We start from the raw sequence: 12,030 nt of genomic DNA, 5'->3' as shown, positions 1-12,030 counted from the left end.
AACATGTACATTGTCTACCTTGCCAGAATCTCTCAATTTCTTTGAATCACTATTACATTAAACACTGTAATTGATTAGTCTAGTTCTCCAAAGCATTTTGTCACGTGGCATGGATGAAAAATACCAGCGAGACCAAATAAATCCCCCAAAAAGCAGAAAACCCATAGCCAATCATTACTTTAGAGTAGTTACAATACTCTACACAATAACTCAATAACTTCAAGACATTAGCAAGGATACAATTTTTGATCCCAGTTTTGAACTGTTATTAAGCTCAAAGGGAATCATCAATCAGGGATTGGAAAACAGGGTCTTTGAAACACACTATTTTCTTCATGAGGCATATAGTACTGTGCACTAATTAACTTCTTACTGTATTATTTGTCAGGTTATCAGTTACTTATGACAATATCAGCATTGATAATCTTCTGATGTATAGGTCACCATTAGTTAATTATGCATTATCAAATCTAGGATTAATTTCTACATAGAGAAACAAAGCTTTCACAGCAGATGCACAGACGTCTTTGAGCTTAAAGTAAATATGGATATCTGGGGCAGATTAGGTATGGTGATTTTGGAAGATATCCACCCTGGGCTAGGGACACACCTAATTCACAGCAAACACCTCCTTCTTAGTTCTGTGTTTTTAAGGAAGTTATTCTATTTATTATTTACTCTATTTAGGTTCTTCAACCATCTTCCATATTGCAGCATAACTGATCTTCCTGCTAATTTTATTAATGTTGTTATTATCGATAAATTCCAGCAAAGCTCAGCCTGTAAATTCTTCTTCTGGAGGTATTCCAAGCTAAAATGTGTCCTAAATTGGTGGCAATTCCACTGGGCTCCTAACACACATGCACATGAACACACACACTCATGCATGCAACATACACACAATCAGTCATCCAAAATGACCCACTATAAATTAAAAAACATATACTCTTGAATGCCAGTTTTGTTTCTTTCATGCCAAGAGTTTATTCCATGTGGATTTTTTTGTATTCTTCAGTTCTCTCAAACTCAGAAACTTAGATTTGTTTATATTTCTGGGTTGCCTGCCAAAAAAGGTCAGCATATTAAGCGTGCTTTTCTGTAAAAGCACCTAACACCTAACAGCCAGGTGAGTCAGCAGCAGAGCTCTGCAGCTCTGGGTGATATACTCAGACCTGATGTGGTATAACACTGCTGGTCTACTGAGTATTGCACCTCCAAATGGAATAGAAAAAATGAACCTTCTTTCTTTCACAAACTGAAGCTAAAGACCAAAGAAGAAGATAAAATAAAAAGCTTCAGTCTAAGCACTGTAAAGAGACAGAAAAGAGAATGAATGCTGAGAGAGAGGAGGTACTCTAAACATCAAACGAACATTTATGTTATTTTTGGCTCTGCTAACACAAACCAATCCCAGATGTAGACACCAACTCCGGTGCAGCCTGTAATACCAGTTATACAATCCTGGATTACCACTGATTCTGCATAGAGTGCACGGAGCTTACTATAACATCTTGCTGTGTCTTTGTGTGCTGTGCTCCAACTGTTCTAGTAGCATCATTATCATTATTAGCTCTAACATTCCCTAAACATTTTCACTGCCTCATCTATTTTATGACTCTTGCAGTGAATATATTCCGTTATGATTTGTAAAACAGAGGTATTTAGAGAAGTATTTATGGATTAAATTCTATTAAAATTTTAAGAAGAGGATATTTCTAACAGTGCTTGTTTATTGTATGAGAAATACTAGCCACAACAACAAAACCAAGAACAGCAGAATGCACCAGCTCCAGCTGCCTTGTACTTATATTTCTTACTAAAACTCTCATAATAACTCTGCTGAATTCCAGTATAAATACACATAAACAAGGCTGAATGCATGTACACACATTGAAAAGAATGGAGCTACAGTAATTTACACCATTTCAGGATTTGTCTCACATTATGTTAACATGTCTCCTACTATTTTTCAGTCCTGACTTGGAACAGCAGGTGTTGTTCCATGAATCATGAATTATACCCAATTACATTTGTTTTCTGTTGTGAAATACTTTTCACTGAGGATTACAATGAGAGTAAGTCTAAATGAAACTTTAATAGACAATAATCTCATCTGAGGTAGAACAGCTTGAGTCAGAAGTAGCTTCACTGAAACCAACAGCACTGATCTCCATTGCCTTGTAATATAAGTTATATCTTTCGAAAGCAGAACATGGACATTTTATACTCGTTTAGTACTGTTCCATGAAACAAGTTCATAACAAGGCCGGTCTACCACAGTCTTTCTGTACTGCCTGTTGTGAGTTAACCCTGGTGGGCAGCTAAGCACCACAGAGCCGCTTGCTCACTTCCTCAGCTCCCAGTGGGATGGGGAATGAGGACAGGAACAATAAAAAAAAAGAAAACTTGGGGGTCATGATAAAAAATTTAAAAAAAATAATAATAATAATAAATGAAGGATAAGTGGAAGAAGAGAGAAGAAAACAAAAAAAACCCCCGTGTCGCAAAGGCAATCACTCACCACCTCCCATAGACCAATGCCTAGCCAGTTCTGCAGCAAAAGGTGGGTAACCTCCCTAAAACCCCCTTTTCCCTTTTAATCCTGAGCATGATGTTATATGGTAAGGAATATCTCTTTGGTTAGTCGGGGTCATCTGCCCGGTTGTGTGCTCTCCCAACCTATTGTGCATCCCCCAGTCTACTCTCTGGGGTGGGGCAGAGCGAGAACCAGAGAAGGCCTTGATGCTGTGCAAACACTGTTCAGCAAAAGCTAGAAGGTTAGTGTGTTACCAGTACTGGTTTGGCCACAAATCTAAAACATAGCACTATATTAGCTCCTACGAAGAAAATTAACTCTATCCTACCCAGACCCTACCCAACTGCCTTATTATAAATTGGAATAATTCTTCTGATTTCATTGAATTTAAACTGGAATTATAATACCTGGTGACTGAAATAAGAATCTAGTTTGCAAACTTCAATGCTTACCTTCGTGTTGTTTGAAACTGTGTTGCTTAAACTATGTTATTTAAAAATAATTATCATTTATTCTCTCTTCTCAGTTTAAATTACTATTAGCCAGTTTCTAATCAAACTGTGGAAGAATTACCACTTCGATGAGTGTTCCAAATCATCCTAGCACTTTTTCTGGAAAAATAACCAGTCAAATATCTGATATATTATGATATATTATGATGATATATTATATGTATACAGAAAAAGAAACATATTGCACACTTTAATTTCTGTATGCCTTAGCACTGCTAAAGAAAACCCAGCAATTCTTGTGGCTTTAGATGAACACACGTGTTCACTAAGAGTATAATTTAAGTTAGTTTTCATGGTATTTTTGGAACATGGAATACACTTTAGAGTTCTGTGGTGTGCTCTGAAGCAACAGTGACTGGTCTTCTCTGGAGGGCAATCTGGGCACATGGGCCCACCCCAGCTGATTTCACAGACCTTAGGACATGAGCCACGCTGAGAAGAGAGGAACTACACTGCTAACATAGGCCTTTCTCATTTCTAGCTATGAACACAAATAGGAGACAGATCTGAACTGAATGTTAGTAACCAGAAAAATGGACCCAGAACCTTAGAGGGGCTGTTATTGTTGGTGTGGGCAGAGTGCTTTGAGGTCATGGCAATTCTGCTTCCAGATCCTAACCGGGTTGTGTGGAAAGGGGTTGTTCACAGGGCTCCACCATACCTCCCAGTACTTCCAGCTTTGGGGCTGACTCACACAGGAGCAACTGTATTGTCTTTACATCTACAGCAGCATCACATCTCTCTCTCCGTGGAAGGCCACTGGGAGAAGTCCTGCAGCACCGTTGCAAATGAGACTTCGATTTCAAATTGCTTACAGATTTTAGGAAATATTACCCTTGCAGTGATCACTGTTTCTAATAGAAGAAAAGAGGTCAGCTACAAAGGCGTTACATTACCTTACGTAGAAACACACTACCTTTTGCCAGCTGATGGCTGGGGCCTCAAATACTCCTTCAGTATTAACTTTCTGTTTAAGTGGATTATTGTTGATCCCCTGCTTGAATGGAAGCCTGATGTTTATCACATGATTTTGCTAACTATGATCAACACTGTAGAAGCCCTATGAGTGCCCTTTTTATTGTAGTTACACAGAAATACTGTGGCCAGACTTTCACTACTACATGCTGCTCTTTTTTCTCTGACCAGGTTGCACAGCTGTGATACTGTCTACAGAAAAAATAAAACCATCAAAAGAATATGATACACATTTTAATTCAAAGTGGAATAGTATTTGTAATCAGCTTCCCCTTTACACAACAACCAAAAAAACCCCAGCTCCCAAACTAGCAGTCTTTCCACCAGCCATTCACAATCCCTTATTCCCCTTCCTCCTGCCTCTCCCTCTCAGTCGCAGGCTTCATAACTGTACCAGTCACATTTCAAAACACATTTTCTAATTGGTCCCATTAACCATCATCAGTGAGACATTTAATTGCCTCTTTTGCAGTTCATCAACATGTTGGAATTGTGTTTCATTTAATCTGTGTCAAACCCCTACGGAAAGTCCAGTTACTATACTTCACTTTTCTGTTTATTTTCCAGTGCAGTATGTGTTATAATGTGCTGCATGCTGAGAATTCTCAGGTTATAAAGTACACAACCAAAATCATTGCTTAAAAGCTTTTGGTGATTGCTCATGCCTCTCATTCCTAATGCATCAGTGAAATCTTTGGAACAAAATTACAATGCATGGAGATTTTAGAAAATCCACATTGTTTATGTGTTTATTCACATATTAAATGTAGAAAATAATCTCACACTTTATTATTTCTATTGAAGCCAGAAATCTCTCATACTATGCAGAAAAAGGGAAGGCAGTGTTACAGGGATTAATAATGCATTTAATATGAATCTCTTGGTAAAATTAAAGATGAAAGAAACAACATAAAAATAGCATGAAAGCTGAGACATCAAAACACAAAAGCATGGGCATTCTGAATTCAGATTGCCATTTCACTTTTATTACAGATCTTTGGTGCCTAGGTGTTGTAACAAAGAACTACAGAAATTCAAAGCACTTTTGAACCAACTTCTTGCACCCATTTATGAAAAAAAAAAAAGAAATATATAGTTCAAGAAGTTTATCAAATACCCAGTCACACACCAGTAACTTACTGGTACAGGAAGGTAGTAGCATAATGTACTACTGAGGCTCCCTGACACTTCATATTACAAATCCCTGTTTTCATAGCTTATAATTTTGCAAAATATTAATGATTTGGGCTGAAATTTTCTATGACAGATGCCTGCCTGAGGCTGTTTCTTTGGTGGGCAACATTCAATCAAACAACTCAACCATTTGGAGGAATTGAATTAGGGGAAAATTAGCATTAAAAAACTGTTAGCTACCTCATTTTATAAAGCCGAACCATGCTTTGAAGCCCAGACATCACAATTGCAGTCAGAGTGCTTTTTACCACCTTTTAAAAAATATATAGAAATTTGACCAGTTCTATACACTTGAAAAGAAAATTATAAGCTCATGTCTGCATACTCCAGAAAAAAGCTTGCTAGAGCTTGTTTTGGCCTAACGCAGTTCTCAGTGCTGTGCACAGAGCTGTGCATGTTCTAGGCCTCAGAGTGACTGAGGATGCTGCACATTGCTCGACCACGTATGTGTCATCCCAACTGAATGAATGAGCACACTTTATCCCTCATGGTTCCTGCTCATCACAGCTCTGCACGACATTTGCTGTAGCTTGCCCATGGCTAAGGGGGAAAGGCTGGACCAGGATGATGTTAACCAGACACCAAACTAGAAGGCAAGAAACCAGAATCTCCTGTGTGGTTAATGAATATCCTACTGGCAAAAAGAGGCTCAGAGAGATCAGCGCCACAAGTATAAACTTAGTCACCTAATCTGAAATACCAACCCCCTTCTTTATTTCTGGAATGCTGAGTATCAGGAAACTTACTAATATTAGGTCTCTCCCACAGAACAACACAATAGCAGGGTCATTTTTAGGGGATTGTGAGACCACTGCTGGTAAGCAGATGCCACATTATTATTAAGGTAAGTAGGAAGTAAGTAAGTAAAGTAAGTAGTAAAGTAAGTAGTAAGGTAAGTTAAGTTAAGTAAGGTAGTAAGGTAAGTAAGAAGTAAGCATTCAATGTGCTTGATGACCTAGGTCTCTATTTTGGTGAGAGCGTAATGGAGAATAATTAAGTCAGCAACCAAATAAATGAATGCTGATGGATAAGGATGATAACCTGGCAATGAATGACAAGGAAAACTGAAATACTTACTTTGTTTTTACTTCACGCTTACCAGGCAAGTCTGCTCCCAGCCCTCTGCTCATACCAGCATGGTTTGGAAAGAAGAATGATTGGGTAGCAACAGGCAAGGGATTACTTAGAAAAACTGGATTATTCAATCTATAGAGCCTGAAAAGATACCCAAGGCTGTAGAAGAGTTGGCCGATGTAATTATAAAGCTGTTTACTAACTATTAAAAATCATGACAATAACAGATCAGGCCCATATTTAAGAAAGGTAAGAAGGACAACCTGGGGAGCTATCAGGTGGACACACTAAGCACAGTCCCTGGTGGGATGGAGGATGTGTATCCTCCTAGCATCCACTTATGAGCATGTAAAGGACAAGAAGGCAATCAAGAACAGCCAGCACAGATTTACAAAAGCATATCATACCTGACCAACCTGATTGCCTTCTATGACAAAATGACTGACTGGGAAGGTAAGGGGTAACAGTTCCTGCAACTTTCACTCCACTAAGGCATTTGGCAATGCCTTTCACTAGTATTTTAACTGGATTGAAAACTGGCTGCACCACTGGGCTCCAAGGCAGTACTCAACAGCTTGAGGTCTAAAGGCTGGTAATGAAACAAGTACTCTAGGGTTTGAAAGCAGTGACAGTGCAGTTCAATATATTCTCCTGGATGATGAGGCAGAATGCTCCCTCATAAAATTTTCTGAAGAAGTGTTTGACACATCAGATGGTACAGATTCAGCTTTAGGGGCCTTGAGAAAACTGAAGACTGGTCCAAACAGAAGCTTTGTGAAGCTCAAGAGGGAGAAGTACTAAGTTCTGCATGTGGGGTGGAATAACCTTATGCAGCAGTACTGGCTGAGTGGCACCTCCCTAAAAGGAACTGGGGGTTACAGTGGGTATTGAGCTGAATATGAGCAGAAGTGCATAACATGAGTAAGATATGACATGAGTCATATCAACATGAGTAAGATAAAGTGCATATTGGGTTACACTAGTAGAAGTGACACCAGCACTTAGCACGTCACTCTACGCAGCATTGACAAGGCTGCAACTGGAGTACCATGTCCAGTTTTGGGATCCACAGCTCAAAATGAGTGTCAGGAAACTGGAAAGGGTCCATCAGAAAGCAAACAAGCTGTTCAGGAGCCTAGAGCATATGGCCTACAAGAAATGGAGGGATCTGTAAGTTTTTAGTCTGACAAAGAGGAGGCTAAGGGACAATCCAAAAGCAGCCTACTACCAGAAGAAGGGCAGTAACAAAGATGACATGGCCAAACTCTTCTTTCTAGTGGCAGACAATTTAACAAGAAGCAGCTGCGACAAGTTGTAGCTTGAGAAATTCACATTGGACATTACGAAAAACTTTCTCACTATACACATAGCACAGCACTGGAGAAGTCTGCAAAGTGGTGAAATCTCTATCCTTTCTAAGACACAGTTAGAAAGGTCAATCTGATGCTGGATCCACAGCTGATGTAGATCCAGGACTGATATTAGCCTCTCTTTGAGCAGGAGGTGCATTAGATGGACTACCAGATATCCCTTCCAACTACTACTTCTATGAGTCTAGGACAGGAAAAAAACCCTGCTGCTAAACCTTAGTCCTTCCAAATAGTGTACTTCAGGAAATCTGAATGGCCTAGGACTAAGAAAACAGCTGGGCAACCATTACTTGTAATTTCCATTAATGCATATTCCATTCTTAAAAGCTTTTACACTAATTATGTTCACAACTCCTTTTTCACTCCATTTCCACAAATGAATTTTATCTGGAGAAAGATTCAATGAATTCTAACTAATGGACATCAGCTATGACAAGTAAATTTTTCCTCTGTAGAGGACCACCTACTAAAATCTTATTCAAACTCTCTCTGCAGAGTTTGACTTCTCTTCAGGATCTTTCAGTTTGTACAGATGGACTGCTCAGTCAACAAGAGATTTATTGATACAGAGCTCTGCTAAGATGAAAGAATTTGTGAATATAATCACCAGGGCAGTAAGTAAGTCGTAGCGATTTACAGGACTCGCAGATTCCAAAATTTTAAGGTCAGAAGCAGGGATGTGGGAAATGAACTGACAATGTAATGGTTTCACAGAAAAAGGTGTAGTTGGATGACAATCTAAATGTGAATCAATGATGCCACTCTGTTGCAAAAAGGCATAGACCATACCAAAAATTATAAATAGACAGACAGACTGTAAACAATTCTTCTGTTCTACTCTGCTCTGTTAAAGCCTCAGCTGGGTTTCTTTTACCAATTTTGGGCACCACAGTTTGTGAAAGATGTAAAATTGAAGAGAGCTCAGTAGAATAATAAGAACAACTGGGATTCTAGAAAACATAACTGAAGAGAAAAAAACTGAATGAATTATGATTCTTTAACCTAAAAAGAAGAGAGAAGAATAAAAGGGGAATTTCTTCAAGTGTATAAAAAGCTGCAAGTAGGAAAGAATGAATAAATTATTCTCCATGATATAAGAGATAGAACAAGAACTGATGGGTTTAGACTGCAACGAAGGTTGAAATTAGGATTAGAATATTAGAAACTAGTAATACAATGGTAAGAATAGTGAAGTGTTGAAATAGATCTTCTGGGAGATTATGGACTCTCAAACTGTAGAGACCTTCAAAACAATGTACGTGAGCTACCAGTACTCACAGAGATATTGCTGAGGAAGGGGGTAGATTAGATAACGAATCTATGAAAGTGTTTCTTTTTATTTTTCCTTTGACTATATAGAAACCAATGACTTTATTTGACTGTTCCATAAAATACACTGCTTTGAACATTAGATATTACAAGCATTGCATTACTGTCTGTAATTTGTTTCTAAGCATTAATAATTTTCTTTTAAAAAATATAGTGGTTTATTTCTCCTTTGGATTTGTTTGTGTTTATCTTTCTTCCAGCTATCTTGTACTGGTGGGACTTTATCCTGAAACCATGGAAATTCCCACTATTTCATTTACACAGAGGACTTAAGAGAGGAGTTTGAATTGTGTGCCCCAAACATTTCCATACTGTAAGTATTTTTACAAGCTTCTGTTCATGAGCAAAAGTAATAATCAAGAAATTTAATATGAAAACAAGAAGCAATTTCTGTTCATGGAACTCAGAAAACTCGAACTCAGGAAAAAGAGGAGAGTCTATGACCTCTGGAAGAAGGGGCAGGCAACTCAGGAGGACTACAAAGGTGTAGCGAGGCTGTGCAGGGAGAAAACTAGAAGGGCCAAAGCTGAGCTAGAGCTCAATCTGGCTGCTGCTGTAAAAGACAACAAAAAATACTTCTTCAAATACATTAGCAGCAAAAGGAGAGCTAAGGAGAATCTCCAGCCCCTAGTAGACGGGGAGGGAACACAGTGACCAAGGATGAGGAAAAGGCTGAGGTATTTAATGCCTTCTTTGCCTCAGTCTTTAATAGCAGGGCCAATTGTTCTCTGGGTACCCAGCCCCCGGAGTTGGAAGATAGGGACGGGGAGCAGAATGGAGCCCCAATAATCCAGGGGGAAATAGTTAGTGACCTGCTGCACCACTTAGACACTCACAAGTCTATGAGGCCTGATGAGATCCACCTGAGAGTACTGAAGGAACTGGCAGATGTGCTCACCAAGCCCCTTTCCATCATTTACCAGCAGTCCTGGCTAACTGGGGAGGTCCCTGCTGACTGGAGATTAGCTAATGTGACGCCCATCTTCAAGAAGGGCCAGAAGGAGGACCCGGGGAACTACAGGCCTGTCAGCCTGACCTCGGTACCAGGGAAGCTGATGGAGCAGATCATCCTGAGTGCCATCACACAGCATGTAGAGGATAACCAAGGGATCAAGCCCAGCCAGCATGGGTTCAGGAAAGGCAGGTCCTGCTTGACCAACCTGATCTCCTTCTACGACAAGGTGACCCGCCTAGTGGATGAGGGAAAGGCTGTGGATGTTGTCTATCTGGACTTCAGTAAAGCTTTTGACACGGTTTCCCACAGCATTCTCCTGGAGAAACTGGCTGCCCATGGCTTGGACGGGTGTACTCCTCGCTGGGTAAAGAACTGGCTGGATGGCTGGGCCCAAAGAGTGGTGGTGAATGGAGTTAAATCCAGGTGGTGGCCGGTCACAAGTGGTGTTCCCCAGGGCTCTGTGTTGGGGCCAGTTCTGTTTAATATCTTTATCAGTGATCTGGATGAAGGGATCGAGTGCACCCTCAGTAAGTTTGCAGATGACACCAAGTTGTGCAGGAGTGTTGATCTGCTTGAGGGTAGGAAGGCTCTGCAGAGGGACCTGGACAGGCTGGATCGATGGGCCGAGGTCAATTGTATGAGGTTTAACAAGGCCAAGTGCAAGGTCCTGCACTTGGGCCACAGCAACCCCAAGCAACACTACAGGCTTGGGGAAGAGTGGCTGGAAAGCTGCCTGGCAGAGAAGGACCTGGGGGTGTTGGTCGACAGCTGGCTGAATATGAGCCAGCAGTGTGCCCAGGTGGCCAAGAAAGCCAATGGCATCCTGGCTTGTATCAAAAATAGCGTGGCCAGCAGGAGTAGGGAAGTGATCGTGCCCCTGTACTCGGCACTGGTGAGGCCGCACCTCGAATACTGTGTTCAGTTTTGGGCCCCCCACTACAAGAGAGACATTGAGGTGCTGGAGCATGTCCAGAGAAGGGCAACGAAGCTGGTGAAGGGTCTAGAGCACAAGTCTGATGAGGAGCGGCTGAGGGAACCGGGGTTGTTTAGCCTGGAGAAAAGGAGGCTGAGGGGAGACCTTATCGCTCTCTACAACTACCTGAAACGAGGTTGTAGAGAGGTGGGGGTTGGTCTCTTCTCCCAGGTAACAAGTGATAGGACAAGAGGAAATGGCCTCAAGTTGCACCAGGGGAGGTTTAGACTGGATATTAGGAAATTTTACTTCCCTGAAAGGGTTGTCAAGCATTGGAACAGGCTGCCTAGGGAAGTGGTTGAGTCGCCATTCCTGGAAGTATTTAAAAGACCTTTGGATGAGGTGCTTAGGGACATGGTATAGTGGTGGTCTTGGTAGCGTTAGGTTTATGGTTGGACTTGGTGATCTTAAAGGTCTTTTCCAACCTATACGATTCTGTGATTCTGTGAAATTATTCAACAAAATAATTTTGTCCAATCAATACATTTGATGAAAGTTATTTTTTCATAAGCTATTTGTGAACAGAAGAAAAAAAAAAAGAAAAAAGGGAAAAGAAAAAGAAATGTGCCAAATAAATGATTCACTAAGAATCATGAGCCCTGTTAAAGCTGAGATGAACATATGTGACTTACACCATTTTCAGTTTAATTTACTACAGTTAGTTCTTTGCAGACTCTGTCCTCTTTATTAGCTTCATTTATTTCTGTAATCCTCAACTAGCCACATAATAAGGCTTAATCATATTTGGTGAGGGGAGGTTATCAAAGCCCAGTTCTCCTGTACAGGTGTCTCTGGGGTTGCAAGGAATTATCTGCTTCTGGTCTTGGAAAAGCCTTTCGTGTGTCCATGCCACACATGACTGTAGTCATAAGCCCAGCTCACATGCTTCTGTCAGGATGGTTTATTAGAACAGCTACATTTTTTTTTCTTTTGGCAAATACTCTGTGTATCAAGGAATATATTCATCAAAAATATTGCTCAAGTACAAGGTAAATTCATCAAAACCTTTCAGCCCAAAAAGATTCAGCATTTTTGAAGATTCTGAATATTTTGTTTTGACATTAGCATTTAGTCTTTCTAATTAAAGGAGAAAAAGACCCTCATCTTTCAAA

The sequence above is a fragment of the Ciconia boyciana genome, chromosome 3 (genome assembly GCF_034638445.1).
Source record: "Ciconia boyciana chromosome 3, ASM3463844v1, whole genome shotgun sequence".
Taxonomy (NCBI): domain Eukaryota; kingdom Metazoa; phylum Chordata; class Aves; order Ciconiiformes; family Ciconiidae; genus Ciconia; species Ciconia boyciana.
This window is presented reverse-complemented; position numbering follows the sequence as displayed.